We start from the raw sequence: 21,644 nt of genomic DNA, 5'->3' as shown, positions 1-21,644 counted from the left end.
CTCAGTATAAATTTGAGGATTTAGGGTTCTGGAAGCAATGGCAATTTATCTGGGTTGATGCTAGTGTGTAGCTTTCAGCGCTCCTGCTATTCGATACTGATCCTAAGTCTAACTGCTCCTTCCTTCTCAATCTGTTGATGTCACTAAAAGCCAGACTTTTCTCAGGGAGAAATGCTGATTACTTATGTAAGGTCATGCACGGTTCCAGCACAGTGTGAAAAATTCTATGTGCATAAAGAAAATCTTTCAGGAGGAATTCCAGAAGGAGGCTAACCGATCTAGAAACAGGCCAATGTATGTAATTGACGTATCATATAACATCTCTGTGTACTTTATTTTCACCCCATACCCAATATTATTTTGACCCTTTCCAAAGGCAAAAATTAACCTCACCATCACCAGCAAGCAGACAAGAAGTTTTTCTTTTTTAAAAAGATTTGACCTAGTATCTATGACAGCAAAGCAAAATATATAAACTCACTGTGAGGCAGTGAGCTAGTGATTAGCTGCCCATGTATTTCTAGAACCTGGGGTTGATTTCAACAAATGAGAAGGCTGATAATATTGGAATGAAACTGACACATTTAGTGGCTCTGGGGTTTCTAATATGATGATAACAAGAATCCACCATTCTTCCTTCTGCTGCTTGGTTCAAGCCTCCAAGCTCTGTAATAACCCACACGGTGGGTCTCGGACACCTCTGTTTCATCAATGCTGTTTTCTGGCACAACTACTGCAGCTCCCTTTTCCTGCCCACCTTTCTGATTTCCATCTTGAGTTATTCTGGGTCATAAACTCCAAAATCATACTGCTATAAAGTGCTCAGCGTTGGTGCCAGAGCACTGATCGCTGGGAGCAGCAGCAAAGCGTCACAGGGGAGGCCGAGAAAAGAGCAGCCCTCTTAGTTGTCTGGATCGGGGATTGTAGATTCACATTTACTCCATCCAGACAAATCCATCTCCATCCCTCAGAGCAATACCAGGAGGCAGTGTCTGGAATCTCCGCATGTGAAATTCAGAAGGGGATTCTTCTGAAGTAGTGATCAAGAGGACAGACGGGGCCAAGAGCAACTGGCAAACTGTCTGAGAATCTCCCTCCTCAATAAAAGTGAGAACAGCAACAACCCTGCAGCCACAGGGGCCATGGGAAAACCTCTTCACACAGGAGGAGGAGGCATCGTGCACAGAGGAAAAGAATACCTTAACAACATTTGGTATAAGAACCAGAAGAAACGTAGAAACGTGTTTGACATCCTCAGGATTCAGGAAGACATGGCCTCTGAGAAACAGAAGCAGGAATCCAGAAGATATTAGGCTCAAATAAAAAGAAGTCCATTTTGAACAGGACAAGGCAAAACTGAAAATGCCAGAGTAGAACTAACTTCTCCATAGAAGTATAGAGAATGATCAGCTGTACAAGGTCAATTATAAACGCAACCTGAAAGAGCTCTCTCAGAAAAGACGAGTATATAGAAATAAAGCGAGAAAAGATATTAAATTGGAGGACACAGGACACAAAAGACTTAAAAGTTATGTGTTCCCAAGAGGAACTATCAGAACAAGAGGAATAGAAACCATAATGGCAGAGCTGATTCAAAGAGGTGTTCTGGGAGGAAAAGTTATCTCTCATTATGCAGGTAGAAAATACTCATGGCCATCTGAAGAAAATCAGTGAACACAGACTGAGGTGGAGGCACAACTTGCCAAAAAGTTTAAATTATAACATTAAAAAAAATCCTTCAAACATCCGGACAGGGGAAAAGCTATATACCAAGAAATAAAACTAACTGGGGCTAAGAATTTTTGCAAGAATCAATTCCAGACAACAGAGCACTTTTTCGAGAACTGGGGGAGAAACATGGGCATGATTTTACCCGTCATGTGAATAAAAACACTATGGGCACAGGACTGCAATATCCCCCTGTCCTTCATCCAGAAGGTGGCTGGGAATGTGCTCCAACTCACAGAACATAAAGCACAGTGGGAATCCCTGTGTAAGGACAGTGTGGTGTGAAAAGCAATCAGCATTAAAGCTAGAGTTAGGTCTAAGTAGCGGATGGAAAAGAGTTTCAAAGCCACGTGAAGTGTCGAATCATAATTTTGCAGTAATGACTCTAAAAATCCCTGGAAAACTGGATTCTAAACCCTCAAAGGCAATGCAGAAGATAAAGGTAGTTAAACAGAATCTGTCTATTGACAGGACGAAAGCTGAGTAGACAGCAAGAAAGGGATAAGAACTAAAAGCACAAAGTCAGATGAAGAATGCGAGATCCAATAGATCAGCTACGAAAATTAACTTTAAAACTGAAAAAACAAAATCTGTATGTAAACTCTCTAAAAAACAAAATAATACTTAAATATGTTTAAAGATATATTGGAATAAATAAAAAAGAAGTTGTGATTTTAATTTTAGAAACGTAAAATTTCATGTAAAAAGAGTTTTACATGAAATTTTACGTTTCTAAAATTAAAGTGTATAAAGGGGATCAATTTATAATGATTAAAATATTCACAATAAAAATTTAGTCGTCATGACCCTCTGTGTCCTGCAAACTTGACATCACATTTGAGATAGAATCAGCTGCTGCTGCTGATAGTTTTCACCCCTGGAAGGAAGGTAGACTTCTTGACTGAGAGCTGAAAACATACCTGTCCTTCCTCCACTGCTTGACCTTCGACTTTAAGATCTAGGATCTTCACCAAGCCCAGGTGAACAGCCTGCCCTCTAAAGCACCGCTTCGAGCCTTCAGTGTGCATCTGTGAACCTTGCTAAAATACAGGCTCCAGATCAGTAGATGTATACGGACCCGAGATGCTCCATTTCTGACAAGTCCATGGTCAGTGCTGATGCTGCTGGGCTGAGGCAAGGCCTGCCAGGGCACAGAGGGTGCTTGGACACCCCAGGCCCTGCCAAAGAGTCCTGGACACGAGAGCCAGGTGGGGGGACACGGGTGGGAGGGAAAGAGATGAATGATAATTTTCTACCTTGTATGTGGGATCAGGAGATGCTGCACTGTTCACAATGTGCATGATTAGAGAAACACAACTTTAAGATTTTAGGCCTTAAATGTAACCATTAACGGATAAAAATAGATGGTATGTCATATGAGGTATAAGTGAAAAGAAAAACCATTATCAGTAAGGCAGTCTTTTTTTTTTTAAAGAAAGCCAAGGTAGCTTGTTGCTTTGTAAAAAATAAAAATACAATAAGAGGACAAAAGGAAAACCAAATAATCTGTTGTTTCCACAAAGAACTGGGAGAATTAATTCACTAGTCACGAGGAAAAAGTCTTTATTTAGGAACCCCTTTGAAAGGCTGGTTTTAGCAGGGACTGCCAGTCACCTCATGTTGATTAGAATTTAACTTCCCCCGACAAACATACCTTCTTTCCCTCTAGTTTATGATCACATAAATACTGTTCACTGCAAGTCCCACATCTACTGTGATCACTTTTTATATGCAACATGTTTTTCTCAGCATTGATAATTGCCTCTCATTTTGCATGCTTGATTTTTATATACTTCCTAATTTTCTTCAAGTATTACAAGATCTGTCAAAAGAATATTATTTTCCAAATGTTCAGATCATGAAATAATCCAGATTTATCTGATTTCATCTGAAATTAATTTCATTTCCCTCCACCCTCCATCCATCCATCTGCTCCAATCTGGACCACATGTTCTCCTGGCCTGACACTTCCTGTTACTCCTCTTTTATGTTCAACCTCTTTCCTCAGCTCTTTGTCTTGTTTTCCTCATCACTGCTACAGTGCACATCTTCTAGTAATTTCCTGGAAGTATATGAAAGGTATATTTTTTAGTTCTTGCATATCTGAAAATTCTATCATCAAACTTAACAATCAGTCTTCTATGTTGAAAATCCTTTTCATTCAGAACATGGAGGTCACATCTCTGTCGCCTCCAGAGTCTGTGTTGCTTTGAAAATCTTGATGCGTCTGAATATCTAGTCATTTGCCTGTGACCTGTTGCCCTCCAATCTCTGAACTTTTTTGAATCTTTGTCTCTAGGGATATGAAATTTTATGTTGATATATTTTGATGTGGTTTTTTAAAATCAATTTTCCAGGATATTTTACTTTAGAGCCCTATGTCTTTCCACACTAAAAACGTTGCATGTGTGACTTCTTTAATAGTATCTTCTGTTTTCTCTTAGTTTTCCGATGTAATTCCAACCAGTCATCTATAACGCCTCCCAGTGGATTCTCCTAGTTCTTTATCTTTTTGTTTATATTTTCCAGCTCTGTCTCTTACTTCTGTTTCCTGGAAAATGTCCTTGATGCTATCTTCCAAAATTGTGACTATTTCATGTTAGTTGTTGTAACTCTCCTTTTTTATACCGTTTGGTTCTTCTATGTTTATTTTCTTATCTCTCTGTGAATATTTATTATAGATGTGTAGAGCTCTTTTTTGTTTGGGTGGGAGGTATTTAGCAGTTTCTTTTTGGCTTCTTGCCTTATTACTTTCTTTAACTTCTTCAGTAAAAATAAGTTTTCCCATTGCTAGCATTTCAGACTTTCTTTATCCTGCTTATAGATCAACAGGTAGTATGCTCACTAAGAACACAGGCTGGGATCAGACTGACCAGCTTTGAATCCTGGCTCACCATAGAGTTGCCATGTGACCTGGGGCAAGTTACTGGACCCATGTGACACCATTGGCTCACCTACGAAGTGGAAATCACATACACATTTATATTTTCTTTCTTATTAAGTTATCCAGTGGTTGCTACATTTTATCTTATGTATTTTTGAAGTCTTACCTTATTCTTCAGCTTTAATCTTACGATTTATAAATGTCTTACTTTTGATGTAGTAATCGGTTTTCCTTGTGGTGTTTGTTTTGTTTTTGTAACTTCCTGAATTAAATGTGTATTACTTTTATACTTATTATTCTTCATTCAGTACTTATAACATGCAAGGCTATGACTTTGGGTCTATGTACAGTTTTGGCTTCATTCCATTCATCTTAATAAGTAAGTTTTTCCTTGCCACTATATTATAAATATTTTACTTTTGTAGGTTTGATGTATTCTTTGATCGAAGAAACTTCATTAACATTTTTTAACATTGAGGGATTTAGTTTGTATTCATCTTTAATTTGTATTTGTTACTTTATGACAAGAGAATGTGCCCTCCTCTCTAACTACATTTCTTTTTTGGAATACACTGTTTCTATCAGGCTCTAAGAAATACTGAATTATTATTATCAACGCGTAAAAGATGAAAAGAAAGTACATCCTCTACATGGTATAGATTTTAATGTATGTTTATCCTATCACATTTATTGATAATATTATTCAAACAATTTTTTTTTGAGACACAGTCTCACTCTGTCACCAGGCTGGAGTGCAGTGGCATGGTCTTGGCTCACTGCAACCTCTGCCTCCCGGGTTCAAGCAATTCTCCTGCCTCAGCCTTCTGCCCAGCTAATTAGCCACCACGCTAAAAATCAGCCACCATGCCCAAAGAATTTTTGTATTTTTAGTAGCACTGGGGTTTCACCATATTGGCCAGGATGGTCTCGATCTCTTGACCTCATGATCCACCTGCCTCGGCTTCCCAAAGTGCTGGGATTACAGGAGTGAGCCACCACACCCAGCCTATTCAAATAATTTATATATATTTTTTCACAATTGCTTAGGCCAAAGACTGATAAAACTATGTGTAAGTTTCCCACATAACAGCAACAGAGCCACCTCAAAGTCAGCCAAGAACTTCCTGGAACTATATCAGTCAATTCTCACGGCACCTTGGAAGCAGGTACTATACTTTCCATTTCTCAGGTGACAAAAGAGGCACATTCAATTTTGGAAATATTTCCATGTCACACACTTCCCAAAGGGCAAAGTCAGGATTTGAATCATATCTGAGCCTCCTGAGCTGCTTCTGTTCTTTATCAAAACTCAATGCTACACCTACTGCTGCAAAACCCAACTTTTCCCCAAACACGCAGAACATTTACAAAATCAGACCGTATCCTGGGCCATAACACAAGCCTCAAAACACGTCAAAAGATGGAAATCATACAAAGCATATTATATAATCAAAATGTAATTTATGGAAGAAATCAATTTTTAAAGTAAGAACTGAAACATTCGCATCTGTTTTGAAATTAATATATATACTTCCAGATAGCCCATGGGTCAAATAAGAAATAATATTGAAATTAGAAAGTGTTTTAACTGTACAATAATGCCAATATTAAATAGAATTACACATTAAAAATTATCCAAAAATTCCATTAAAATGTCATCAAAAATTGCATTAAAATATTTGCTACATATGATTGGTAAAACATTATTTAGAGAAAATATATGTTCTTACAGTTGGTTTCATAAAAGAGAAAAGGAAAATAAATAGTAAACGAAATATCCACCTCAATCATTTATAGAAAGAACAGCAAAAGAAAGCTACAAGAAGAATAAATCTAAGGCTAAAATTGTAATAGGAAAATACAGAAAATACAAGAGAAGCAGAGCTAAATGGCTGAAGAGAAGTTTCTACCAGTCAGCCCCGCAAGGAACACCAGATTGAATAACTATCTACACAAAAAAAGCACAGTCATAAGAACCAAAAATCAGGTGAGCACTCACAATACCTGGTTTCAACTTTATGTTACTGAAAGGGGCACTGAAGAGGATAGGAAAGACAGTCTTGAATTGCGACACTGCTCCTCTCCCATCCCTGGCAGCAACCAAGTGACACAGAAAGAAAATCTGTATGCTTGAGAGAGGGAGAGCTCAGTGATTCTGAGACTTTGCCTTAAACTCAGTGCTGCCCTGTAATTGCAGAAAGCAAAACTAGGCTGAACTCAGCTGATACCACACCCCCATCCCATCCCATCCCCGCCCCACCTCAACAAAGGAAGCATTTAAACCAGCCATAGCCAGAGGGGAATCTCCCATCCCAGCAGTTGGAACTGGAGTTTCAGCAAGTCTCCCCACTGCTCACTAATGTGCTCTCCGAACCTAAAAGAACTTAAAAGGCAGCCTAGGCTGCAAGGACTGCAACTCCTGGGCGGGTCCTAGTGCTGAGCTGGACTCAGAGCCAGTGGACTTGAGGGCATGTAACCTACTGAGACACCAGCCAGGGCAACTAAGGGAGTGCTTACAGGACCTCTCTCCCAAACCCAGGCAGCACAGCTTGTGGCTCCAAAAGAGACCCCTTACTTCTACTTGAAGAGAGGAGAGGGAAGAGTAGAGAGGACTTTGTCTTGCATCTGGGATACCAGTTCAGCCACAGTAGTATAGGGCACTAGTCAGAGTTATAAAACCTCCATTCCAAGCTCTAGCACACAGACATTTCTAGATGTAACCTGGGCTAGAAGGGAGCCTGGCGTGAAGGGAAGGACCCGGTACTGGCAGGACCCGTTGCCTGCTGACTACAGAGCCCTTTGACCTTGAGTAACCAGCAGGGATACCCAGGTAGCATGCCATGGGCCTTGGGTGAGACTCTGAGGCTTGCTTGCTTCAGGCGAGACCCAGAACATTCCCAGCTGTGGTGGCTACAGTGAAAGACTCCTTCTGCTTGAGGAAAGCAAAGGGAAAAGTAAAGGGGACTTTGTCATGCACCTTAGGTACCAGCCTGGCCACGGGGGATAGAACCCCAAGTGGGCTCTTGGGGTCCCAGATTCCAAGCCTTGGCCCTAAGATGGCATTTCTAGACCTGCTCTAGCCCAGAGGGGAGGCCACTGCTCTGAAGGGTGAGTCCCAGCCCTGGCAGCATTTACCACCATCTGACTGAAGAGCCTTTGGGTCTTAAGGGAACATCGGCAGCAGCCTGGCAGTGCTCCCCATGGGCCTGTGGTGGTGGTGGCCATGAGGTGAGACTCCTCTGTCTTTGGAAAGGGGAGGGAAGAGTGTGAGGGACTGTGTCTCATGGTTTGAGTGCCAGCTTAGCCACAGTACAATAGAACGCCAGGTAGATTTCTGAGGTTTTTGACTTTAGTCCCTGGCTCCCAGATGGCACCTCTGGACCCACCTGGGTATTGGGGAAACTTGTCACCCTGAAAGGAAGGATGCAATCCTTGCTGGCTTTACCACCTGCTGATTGTAGAGTCCCAAGTTCTTGAGCAAACGTGGGCAGAAGCCAGGTAATGATTACAGCAGGTCTAGGTGAGCTGCAGTGCTGTGATAACTTCAGGTCTGACCCAACACAGTTTCAGTGGTTGGCCACAGTGATGCTTGTGTCATTCCACCCCCAGCTTCAGGCAGCTCAGCACAGAGAAAGAGACTCTGTTTGTTTGGGAGAAAGTAAGGGAAGAGAACAAGAGTCTCTGCCTGATAAGCCAGAGAATTCTTCCAGCTCTTATCTAAGATCACCAAGGCAGTACCTCTGCGAGTCTGCAAGAATCTCAGCATTACTGGGCTTGCAGTGCCCCCAATGCAGATACAGCTTAGACCATAATACCCAAGTCCTTTTGAATATCTTGAAAACCTTCCCAAGCAGGATAGGTACTAATAAGCCCAGACTGTGAAGACCATAAGTAGCTAACTTTTCAATGCCCAGACATCAACAAACATCCACAAGCATCAAGACCATCCAGGAACATGACCTCACCAAAACAAACAAACAAACAAAAACAAAGCTAAATTAGGTACCAGGAACCAATCCTAGAGAAATTGAGATACGTGACTTTTCAGACAAGGAATTCAAAATAGCTGTGTTGAGGAAATTCGAAGATATTCAAGATGACACAGAGAGGAAATTTAGGATTCTATTAAATAAATTTAACAAAGAAATCAAAATAAAAAGAATCAAGAAGAAATTTTGGAGTTGAAAAATGCAATGACATACTGAAGAATGCGTTTTAATAGCAGAATTAATCATGCAGAAGAAAGAATTAGCTACAAGACAGTCTGTGGGAAAATACACAATTAGGAGAGACAAAAAAAAAAAGATTAAAAAATAATGAAGCACACTTACAGGATCTAGATAATAGCTGCAAAAGGGAAAATCTAAGAGCTATTGGCCTTAAAGAGAAGGTAGAGAAAGAGATGGGGTAGAAAGTTTATGCAAAGGGATAATAACAGAGAACTTCCCAAATCTAGAGAAAGATGTTAATATCCAAGTACAAGAAGGTTATAAAACACCAATCAGATTTAAGCCAAAGAAGACTACCTCAAGACATTTAATAATTTAACTCCCAAAGGTTAAGGATAAAGAAAGAATCCTAAAAGCAACAAGAGAAAATAAACAAATAACATTCAATGTAGCCTAATACATCTGGCAGTAGACTATTCAGTAGAAACTTTACAGGCCACGAGAGAGTGGCATGACATATTTACAGTGCTGAAGGAAAAAAAAACTTTTAACCTGGAATATATCCAGCAAAAATATCCTTCAAACATGAAGGAAAAATACTTTCCCAGAAAAACAGAAGCTGAGGGATTTCATCAACACCAGACATGTCCTACAAGAAATGCTAAAAGGAGTACTTCAGTCAGAAAGAAGAGGATGTTAATGAGCAATAAGAAATCATCTGAAGGAACAAAACTCACTGGTAATAGTAAGTACACAGAAAAATAGAATATTATAGCACTGTTACTGTGGTGTATAAACTTCTCTTAAGTAGAAAGACTAAATGGTGAACCAATCAAAAATAACTACAACAACTTTTCAAGACATATTGTACTTATGTACAATAAAACATAAGTAGAAAAAACAAAAAGTTAAAAAGCAGGGTGACAAAGTTAAGTTGAGGGTTTTATTAGTTCTTTTTGCCTGTTTATGCAAACAGTGTTATCAGCTTAAACAATAAGTTATGAGATAGTATTTGCAAGTCTCATGGTAACCTCAAATCAAAAACCATACAATGGATATACACAAAATAAAAGCAAGAAATTAAATTATATCACCAGAGAAAATCACTTTCCTTCACCAAGAGGAAGACAGGAAGGAAGGAAAAAAGGAATAGAAGGTCACAAAACAACCAGAAAACAAAAAAATGTCAAAATGACAATAGTAAGTCTTTACCTATCAATAATAATATTGAAGGTAAATGCACTAAACTTCCAATCAAAAAACACAGAGTAACTGAATGGATTAGGAAAAAAACCAACAAGACCCAATGATTTGTTGCCTACAAAGAACACACTTCACCTATGAAGACACAGGTGGACTGAAAATAAAGAGATGGAAAAAGATATTCCATGCCAATGGAAACCATCAAAGAGCAGAAGTTGCTATACTTATATCAGACAAAATAGATTTCTAGTCATAAACTATAAGAAAAGGCAAAAATGTCACTATATAATGATAAAGTTATATCCTCAATTCAGCCAGAGGATATGACAATTGTAAATATGTATGCGCCCAACACTGGAGTGCCCAGATATGTAAAGCAAATATTATTCAAGCTAAAGAGAGAGACAGACCACAATACAATAATAACTGGAGACTTCAACACCCCACTTACTGCATTGGACAGATCTTCCAGACAGAAAATCAACAAAGAAACATTGACTTAATCTGCACTGTAGACCAAATGACTCTAATAGATATTTACAGAACATTTCATCCAATGGCTACAGAATACACATTCTTTTCCTCAACATGTTGATCATTCTCAAGGATAGACCTTATGTTAGGTCACAAAACAACTCTTAAAACATTCCAAAAAATTCAAATAATATCATGCATATTCTTGAACTACAATGGACTAAAGCTAGAAATCAATAATAGGAATTTTGGAAACTATACAAATGCATGGAAATTTAACAATATGCTCCTGAGTGACCTGTAGGTCACTGAAGAAATTAAGAGGGAAATTGAAAATTTTCTTGAAATGATAATTGATACACAGCATACCAGAACCTATGAGAAACAGCAAAAACATGACTAAGAGGGAAATGCCTAGATGTAAGTGGCTATATCAAAGAAGAAGAAAAGCTTCAAATAAATAACCTAACAATGGATCTTAAAGAACAAGAAAAGTAAGAGTAAACCAAACCCAAAATTAGTAGGAGAAAAGAAATAATAAAGACCGTATCTAAGTTAGAAAAAAAAAGAAGACCCAAATAAATAAAATCAGAGACAAAAAAGGAAACATTACAGCTGATACCACTGAAGTTCACAGGATCATTAGTGAGTACTATAAACAACTGTATGCCAATAAATTGGAAAATCTAGAAGAAATTGATAAATTCCTACACATAAAACCTATCTAGGTTGAACCATGAAGAAATCCAAAATCCAAATAGACCAATAACAAGTAACGTAGACAAAGTATAATAAAAAGTCTCCCAGCAAAGAAAATCTCAAGACTCAGTGACTTCATTCTTGAATTCTACCAAACATTTAAAGAAGAACTAATACCAATCCTACTCAAACTATTCCCAAAAAAATAGAGGAGAAAAGAATACTTCCAAGCTCCTTCTATAAGGCCAGTATTATCTTGATACCAAAACCAGACAAAGATACGTTAAAAAAAAAAAAAAAAAAGAAGAGGAAGAAGAAAGAAAACCCAGGCTAATATCACTGATAATATTGATGGAAAATCCTCAACAAAATGCTAGCAAACCAAATTCAACAACACATTAAAAATATCTTTCATCATGGACCAAGTGAGATCCCAGGGATGCAAGGATGTAACAATATATGCAAAGCAGTCAATGTTACACAGCATATCAACATCATCAACATATGAATGAAGGACAAAAAGCATATGATCCTTTCAATTTGTGCTGAAAAAAAACAAACAAATGTTTAACATCTCTTCATAATGAAAACTCCTCAAAAAACTGGCTATCAAAGGAACATACCTCAACATAATAAAAGGTATATATGACAGAATCACAGCTAGTATCACACTGAATGGAGAAAGACTAAAAGCCTCCCCTCTAAGATTAGGAACAGGACCCATTGCCCCCTTTTACCACTGTTATCAACATAGTACTGGAAGTCTTAGCTAGAACAATCAAACAAGAGAAAGAGATAAAGGGCATCCATATGGGAAAAGAAGAAATCAAATTATCCTTGTTTGGAGATGATGTTATCATCTTATATTTGGAAAAACCTAAATACTCCACCAAAAACCTATTAGACCTAATAAGCAAATTCAGTAAAGTAGCAGGATACAAAATGAACAAACAAAAATCATTAGCATTTCTATATGCTAACAGTGAACAAACTGAAAAAGAAATTTTAAAAAGTAGTCCCTTTTACAATAGCCACAGACAAAACTAAGTACCTAAGAATTAACTTAACCAAAGAAGTGAAAGATGTCTGCAACAAAAACTATAAAACACTGATGCAAGAAATTGAAGAGGACACCAAAAAATGGAAAAAATATTTTATGTTCATGAATTGAAAAAATCAATTTCTTTAAAGTGTCCATACTACCCAAAGCAATCTACAGATTCAATGCAATCTCTATAAAAATACCAACGGCATTCTTCACAGAAATAGAAAAAATAATTTTAAATTTGATATGAAACCACAAAAGACCCAGAATTGCCAAAGCTATCCTAAGCAAAAAGAATAAAACTCAAGGAATCACATTACCTGACTTCAAATTATATTACAGTAACCAAAACAGCATGATACTGGCAAAAAATAGAAGCATAGACCAGTGAAACAGAATAGCGAACCCAGAAATAAGTCCATACTTCTACAGTGAACTCGTTTTTGACAAAGGTGCCAAGAATATACACTCGAAAAAAATCTCTTTAATAAATAATGCTGGGGAACCTGAATATCCATATGCACAAGAATGAAATTAGACCCCTATCTCTCACCATATACAAATATCAAATCAAAATGGATTAAAAACTTAAATCTAACACCTCAGACTATGAAAGTACTACAAGAAAACATTGGGGAAACTCTCCAGGACATTGGTCTGGGCAAAAAATTTCTTGAGCAGTACCCCAGAAGTACAGGCAACCAAAGCAAAAATGGGCAAATGGGATCACATCAAGTTATAAACCTTTTGCATGCAAAGGAAGCAATCAACAAAGTGAAGCGACCTCCCACAGATTGGGAGAAAATATATGCAAACTATTCATCTGACAAGGGATTAACCGCTGGAATATATAAGGAGCTCTAACAACTCTATAAGAAAAAAATACCTAATAATCCAATTTTAAAATAAGCAAAAGGTCTGAATAGACATCTCTCAAAAGAAGACATACAAAAGACAAATAGGCATATGAAAAGGTGCTCGACATAATTGGTCATCAGGGAGAAATGCAAATAAAAACTACAATGAGGTATCTTATCTCGGTTAAAATGGCTTTTATCCAAAACACAGGCAATAACAAATGTTGGTGAAGATTTGCTATTGCCTGTCTTTTGGATAAAAGGGAACCCTCGTATGCTGTTGGTGAGAACGTAGCTTGGTACAACCACTATGGAGGACAATTTGGAGGTTCCCCAAAAACCTAAAAGAGCTGCCACGCAATCCAGCAAGCCCCCTCCTAGGTGTATACTCAAAAGAAAGGAAATCAGTATATAAAAGAAATACCTGCACTCCCATGTTTACTGCAGCACTATTCACAATAACAAGGATTTGAAAGCAACCTAAGTGTCCATCAACAGATGAATGAATAAAAAACTATGGTACGTATACACAATAGAGTGCTATTTAGTCATAAAAAAGAATGAGATCCTGTCATTTGCAACAACATGGATGAAACTGGAGGTCATTATGTTAAGTGAAATAAGTGAGGTGCAAAAAGACAAATTTCACATGTTCTTACTTATTTTGGGGTGCTTAAAATTAAAACAATTGAACTCATGGAGATAGAGAGTAGAAGGATGGTTACCAGAAGTGAGGGGGGTAGGATGTGGGGATGGTTAGTTGGTACAAAAAATAGTTAGAAATAATAAGACCTAGTATTTGCTAGCAGAACAGGGTGACTATAGTCAAAAACAATTTAATTGTTCATTTCTGAATAACTAAAAGAGCATAACTGGATTATTAGTAACACAAAGAATAAATGCTGAAAGTGATGAATGCCTCATTTACCCTGACATGATTATTACACACTGCATACCTGTAACAAAATACATATTGTAACCCATAAATATATATACCTACTATGTACCCACAAAAATTAAAAGCAAAAATAAAACACATACAGGAAACAACCCGTATTACCAAGGGAACCAAAAACCAATGTTGGTTGGTTCCTTGATATTACTAATAACATTGATAAATATTTAGCAAACTTAGAATAAAAAATGAATTAGCCAGATCTGGTGATGCCACCTGTAGCCCCAGCTACTAGAGTGGGAGGCTGAGGTGGGAGGATCCAATGAGCCCAGGAGTTCAATGTTACAGTGAACTGTCATTGTGCACTGCACTCCAGCCTGGGTCATAGAGTGAGACATTGTCTCAAAAAGTATACATATAAATAAATTTAAAATGAGAGAAGACAGAAATAACCAGTATCAGAAATAAAAAAGGAAATGTCACACAAATCCTACAGACATTGAAAATATTATGATAAAATTAAGAACAACTAATCCCTAAAACTGAAATTTTTGTGAAATAATCAAATTATTTCATGAAAACATAACTTACCAAAACTGACACCAGAAAAATAGGAAATAAGTTAAAATACAAACACTAATATAGCAAATGAAGAAATTAAGTCAGTAATTAAAATTCCCCATACAACAATAGCTCAAGGCTCACATAGCTTCACTGGTTAGTTGTACCAAACATCTAAAGAAAAAAATAATTCTCATTTTGTACAAATATTTCCAGACAATAAACCAGAGAATACACATGCCAACTCATTTCATAAGGTTAGCATAACCTTGATACCAATATTCATGAATATTATAAGAAAGGAAACTTCCAGGACAATCTCACTCATGAGCATCAATGAAATTTTTTTAAACAATGTAGCTAACAAATAGAATCCATCAATATATAAAAATGGTAATACCTCATGACAAAATTGGTTTTATTTCAGGAGTATAAGATTGGCTTAATGCTAGAAAAATCAATGAAGCCAATTTGCAACATTAATGAATTAAAGAGTAAAAAAATGATTATTTAATAAATGGTGGAAGAGAGATCCAAGATGGCTGATGATTAGCAGCTCGGGCACGTACCTCCCAGTGAAAGCGCAAAGAACGAGAGGACGCCACACTTTCAGACGAATATTAGTTGCTCACGGACCACGAGATTCCCAGTGGAGGAGCTCCACGGGTCGCCAGGGCGACTCTTGTGGCCGGCGTGGCGGTTTTGCTGGTGCCTTAGCACGCCAGTTCTTGGTGCAGAGTCCGGAGATTCCCGGGCAGAAAAGCACCATCAATCTTAACACCGCTGTTTTGGCCGGCTCAGTGGATTGCTCAGATTTCGGCGCAGGGAATCAACAAGTTGGACGTCAGAGACCCAGTTAGAAAGTCGGTTATTATAAAGACGACAGACGGACAAATATATAATGAAGGGAAGAAACCAGCGTAAAAAGGTAGAGAATACTCAAAATCAGAATGCCTCTCCCTCTACAGGGGATTGCAATTCCTCATCAGTAACGGAACAAGGCTTAATAGATTACACGGGTGTTCCAATAACAGAAGCAGGTTTCCAAACGTGGGTGATAAGAAACTTCTGTGAATTAAAAGAACTTATTCTAACCCAATGCAAAGAAACTAAGAACCTTGAAAAAAGGTTTGACGAAATGTTAATGAGAATGGACAATTTAGAGAAGAATATAAGTGAATTGATGGAGCTGAAAAACACAACACGAGAACTTCGCGAAGCATGCACAAGTTTAAACAGTCGAATTGATCAAGCAGAAGGAAGGATATCAGAAGTCGAGGACCAGCTCAGTGAAATGAAACGAGAAGACAAGAATGCAGAAAAAAGGATGAAAAGGAATGAGCAAAGTCTCCAGGAAATATGGGACTATGTGAAAAGACCTAATTTACATTTGATAGGTGTACCTGAATGTGATGAAGAGAATGAATCCAAGTTGGAAAATACTCTTCAGGATATCATTCAGGAAAATTTTCCCAACCTGGCAAGGCAGGGTAATATTCAACTCCAGGTAATACAGAGAACACCACAAAGATATTCTTCAAGAAGACCAACCCCAAGGCACATAATTGCCAGATTTATTAGGGTTGAAATGAAGGAGAAAATACCAAGGGCAGCTAGAGAGAAAGTTCAGGTTACCCATAAAGGGAAACCTATCAGACTTACAACAGATGTCTCAGCAGAAACCCTACAAGCCAGAAAAGAGTGGGGACCAATATTTAACATCCTTAAAGAAAAGAACTTTCAACCCAGAATTTCCTATCCAGCCAAACTAAGCTTTATGTGCGAAGGAAAAATTAAATCTTTTGCGAACAAACAAGTACTTAGAGAGTTCACCACCACCAGGCCTGCTTTACAAGAGCTTCTGAAAGAAGCCCTATACATATAAAGGAACAACCAATATCAGCCTTTCCAAAAATATATCAAAAAGCAAAGAACTTTAACACAATAAAAAATTCACATCAACTAATGGGCAAAACAGCCAGCTAGCATCAAATGCTGGTATTAAACTTATATATATTTTAATTGGATAAAAAGCCAAAACCCATCGGTATGCTGCATCCGGGCCCATCTTACATGAAACAATACACAAAGACTCAGAGAGAAGGAGGAAGATTTACCAATTGAACAGAGAGTAAAAATAAACTAATAAACAAAAAGCAGGAGATGCAATTCTCGCCTCTGATAAAGTAGACTTTAAAGCAACAAAGATCAAAAGAGACGAGGAATGACATTACATAATGGCAAAAGGATCAATGCAACAAGAAGAGCTAACGATTCTATAGATCAACGAGATAGAAAATTAACAAGGATATTCAGAACTTGAACTCAGACCCGGAACAAGTAAACTTAATAAATATTTATAGTACTCTCCACTTCAAATACACAAAACATACATTACTACCTCACACCTATTCCAAAGGTGACTATATAATTGGAAGTAAATCACTCCACAGTAATCGCATAGCATTTCATAGGTTTAAATTAAATATTGGTTGGCTGTTTGTTTGTTATCTTCTTCCCTTATTCCTTCCTGACTACATCATTAAGTATAATTATCAGTATAAAAGAGGTTTTCAATACCCATTACTAAATTGCATTCTAGCCTGGGCAAGAAAGCAATACTCCCATTCTCTCTCCCTCTTTCTTTTCCTTCTCCCTCCTCCCCATTCTCTCTCTCTCTTTCTCTTCCTTTTTTCTCCTTCCTATTCTCTCTCTCTCTAAAAAAAAAAATAAAAAAAAAAAAAAAAAAAAAATTATTCAAAATTCACAAAACTAGTTATGTAGAAAAGAAACATAAATATTTAATATTGCCAGTGATCTTTGTTGTAAGGTTTTAGCATTAAAAAAAATAAATAAAAAAAATAAATAAATAAATAAATGGTGAAAAAGCATTTGATAAAATTTAACATTCATTCCTGTTTTTAAAACAAATTGAGAATAGAGAGGAATTCCCTTAATCTGATACAGGGAATTTTATCAATCAGAATAAACTAGGTTATATTTCAATAACAACTAATCCCAAAAATCTTAAGGGCTTAAAACAATAAATGCCTTAAAACATTAAAAATATAGATTTCTGACCTGTGCAACCTGTCTATTGCAGGCTAGCAGCAAGTTTCTGTTCATTGTCGTTGCTTGGTGACCCAACCTGATAGTTGTTGTGTGTCCAGTACCACAGGAAGCAAGAGGTCAGAAGGTCCACCCTGGAAGAGGCACATTTCACTTCCACTCACTATTCATCAGCCAGACATAGTCTAGGGCCCATCCAACCTCAACAGGGCCACAATATGCAATCCTATCAGGGACATTATGGATACATTTTAGAGCCCCTGGATTCTGTTATGTTCTTCTGAAGAGTATTGATTCTAATTCTGGCAGATGATTAATTAGACACAGACTCCAAACCTTGTCTCCTCCGTAGTAGACAATAGCTGAAGTTGTTTCATTTTCAGTTTTTTCATCTTCCAGCTTTTGTTCATCATCAGGGAGTACTGGGAATCTCCCCACGTGTGCAGTTGTTTGAGGTCAGTTACATGCAGATTTCAGTTTACACCTTCTGTGAGGCCCTCCCTTCCACGATCCCCTCTTCCAATTTTCCACCTGCTCTTCCAGCCCAGAAGGCTCTCTCCAAGTCATTTCACCTGCTTTCTGCCGCCCCAGGCCACATACCTTATCTCTTAGGCAAAAAGCTTTTAACTCACAAACCTTATCAGATGCACTTTCAGATTTTAAGGGCAGGCTCCCCTCCAAAGTCAGCCTACTTTAAATTCTTTGGCATGACTTTCAAGAATTCCCACTACCTGGCTGAAAGTGATGTTTTTGACTTTATTTCATACTTTTTCCCTTCATTCACCCTGTGCTCTAGCCAAACCATTTCTCTTGTAGAACTTGCCTTGCACTTCTCTGATTCTGTGTCTTCGCTCATTTTGCGGAACGCCCCGTCTCACATGCCCATATGCCTAAACATTAAGTGACCTTCCAAGTCCAGCTCCGATGTGAATTGGTCTGTAAAGCCTCTTCTGATTCTCATCTCCACTCCCTACCCTCAACTCCAGTCCTATCCCCACTCTGCCTTCCCTCTCCCACATAACTTCATAGCTCCTCTCATGTCACTTAGAACATAATGTTAGAAAGTAATAAATCCCACAGCATCTAATGTTCTGGCTAGTGCATAAGAGATGCAGCAAAATATTTGCAAAATTAATTTAATAAGATACGTAACTGCTGTCCGTACCGAAATCTGTATAGGCGCCATAATCAAAAGCATGAAGTGGCCATTTGGGCCTGCGCTGTGCTATCTATTCTATAAAAGCTGTCTCATAAGACTCTCTCATATGAAACAACAAATGAAGGGTATAATGATATAGTGCTTTCCATTTATTGGGAGAATTATTTAAGTGGTGAGAGTACATTTCTGTTTATTCGTCTACATTCTCTCTTGTGATTCTCTTATGAGCAGTGACATACATCTGTGAGATGGCACACTAGGAGGAGAGGTGACCCTGCTTGCCAAAGAATGATGAAAATATCACTGATTTACAAATAGACGGGCCGTGACACAGTGGTGTCATTAAGCTCAAATGTGAGGTCAGCCGGCAGTAGAGGGCAGGCGTGCACAGACACAGCTGGAGAAACCTGAGCAAGAACATTTTACCACCAAGTAAGAATGAAATCTAAGAATCGATACCACAATACAAAAATTACTTTGAGAATTCTATTTACTTAGAAAGGAGCAAGTATAATTGACATGCATTACCCTTTACTTATGATCTAATAATTTTACTTATCTTGACATTTCCAAGTAAATTATTCTGAACGTGATCATAATTATTTTGAAAGTAATTATTTTTAATTTTAGAAAAACTAGTCTAATCTGTTTAAAACCATTAAAAAGAGGGGTCTTACTTAGGGTTATTTCAGTTACCAGATAGAGAAAGAACAAACAAATTCTAGCACCTTCTAGTGTAATGTGATATTGAGGGGCAAAGGCTCTGAAGCCAGACTACCTAATCAAAATTCCGACTCGACCGCATGGCTGCTATCATACAACTTAACTAGTTGGAGACTCAAGGTCCTGACATAAAACTGGGGCAATAACGAGTTCCAACTTATTGGGCTATTTCAGTGATTAAATGAGCAAATACATAAGGTTGTAGATGTTATCATTGTCATTGTTATCATCATCATCATTCTCTGCCTTAATTATGGCAATGTTTTTTAGTCACCCGGCTAAAGCCTCAGACTGAGAATCTTCAGTCCTCCTCCCACGTGAGGGCTGAGCTGCAGTCAGGAACAGCACCACTGCAGTGCCCCCTTGCCCTTCAGAAGGTGCCATGAACCTTGCTCCATCACTATTAGTAGTGGCTTATTCTTTAAGCCACTGAAGTGCAGGACTCAGCAGGTGTCTTCACTACCTGCTCCAAGTCCATGCTAGATTCTGTGTTTGCTGTGTAGCTTTGAACATTTCTCATGAGCACATGCCAAGTCTGTTGTGTACCAGTATCCCATGCCTGCCAGCGTGCTAGGAGGGTGAGGAGCCTAATCATGCTGAGTGCAGACCGGATCCCAGCTTGCTACAAAGTGGCTGTGTGGTCTCAGGCCACCTAACTCTTTTAACTGTCCCAGGGCATTAGAAACTGATTGCCAGAGACATCGTTTTGTTTGTTTGCTTGCTTGCTTTCCTTTTGTTTTTGTTTTTTGAGATGGAGTCTTGTTCTGTCACCCAGGCTGGAGTGCAGTGGCACGATCTCAGCTCACTGCAACCTCTGCCTCCCGTATTCAAGCGATTCTCCTGCCTTAGCCTCCCAAGTACCTGGGACTACAGGCACCCATCACCATGCCAGGCTAATTTTTGTATTTTTAGTAAAGATGGGCTTTCACCATATTGCCAGGCAGGCCTCGAACTCCTGACCTTGTGATCTGCCCACGTTGGCCTCACAAAATGCTGGGATTACAGCTGTGAGCCACCATGCCTGGCCTGCCCAGATACATTGTAAGGAGTAATGAGATTATACAAATAGAACATTTAGCATGGTGCCAAATCAAGGTGGCAATAAAAGTAAATTACTTTTATATCCTTGGTTTTCCTTCATGGTCATGTCTCTGCAGGCTTCTAAATTGGGGTCATCAAAAAAAATTGATAGATTTGGATTCTGTAACATTCATCCAAGTTACAGTAAAAACTTTAGATGGAAAACTGGACTCAGTCAAATATAGATACATGAGGTATCCCACTCGGGGCTGTACAGGCTGGTACCAAATCATTAGTACATATTACTTGGATACAATTGTCCACACAGTTAAAAAGAAGAAGAGGAAGAAGAAGAAGGAGAAGGAGAAGGAGAAGGAGAAGAAGAAGGAGAAGGAGAAGGAGAAGGAGAAGGAGGAGAAGGAGAAGGAGAAGGAGAGGAGGAGGAAGAGGAGGAGGAGGAGGAAGAGGAGGAGGAGGAGGAGGAGGAGGGGGAGGAGGAGGAGGACAAAGAGCCTAACTTTTCAACCATTCCTGTATCTTCCATACAAGGAAAACCATAGAGGTCTTGCCCAGATGCTTTGCTGATACAGTTTATTTATGATCTTCTTCATGAGGAAACATATTAGAATACATCAGGTCAGCTCGGCTGGCCTTATTTCAGAGTGCCCACTCTGGCTTCTGGTAACAACTGCTATTTTCCTAGGAGCTCCTGAATCACCTGGAATAATCAGTCCTAGAATCATACCGGTTATTGATGTCAGGCTTAGCAGTGTGTAGTTTTCAAACTCCTTCTTGGAAACTCGTCTGTTTACCCATCTTGTATTTTGTGCACATCTCTCATCTTGTTTTGTGAAGATCCTGTGCATATTGTAACTTTCTTTACACTCCGCTACTTCTACTGTCTGAACCCTGTGGAAATTTGGCCATCTTTTCTCAACCAGAGGAAGAAACGTAGCAGTCATTCTTAGAAGTCGTGGTACATGATGCAGCAGATTGTCATTGCTTTCTATTCTGAAAATGCTCACTCCTTCCTTTGGTCACCCTTTCAGTTTTCACCCCAATCTTTGCAGATGAACTGAGCCAGCAATTTAGGTACAGAGGAGCAAGGTGCTCCAAAGACACAAAGCTGCCTGGTCTTCGGACAGTGCCACGGTGCTG

The 21,644-nt window shown here is 38.5% G+C and overlaps 1 protein-coding gene across 1 annotated transcript in view; it reads left to right on the top strand.

The window, feature by feature from the left end:
* The window catches only part of PACRG (parkin coregulated), a 593,065-nt gene that overhangs the window by 342,386 nt on the left and 229,035 nt on the right, over positions 1-21,644 (top strand). The gene's annotated exons all lie outside the window — the stretch shown is intronic.

The sequence above is a fragment of the Aotus nancymaae genome, unplaced genomic scaffold (genome assembly GCF_030222135.1).
Source record: "Aotus nancymaae isolate 86718 unplaced genomic scaffold, 86718_ANA_hifiasm-v0.15.2.pri h1tg000040l, whole genome shotgun sequence".
NCBI classification, from domain to species: Eukaryota; Metazoa; Chordata; class Mammalia; order Primates; family Aotidae; genus Aotus; species Aotus nancymaae.
Note: the sequence above shows the minus strand (reverse complement) of the source record. Positions and strands in the feature narration are given on the sequence as shown.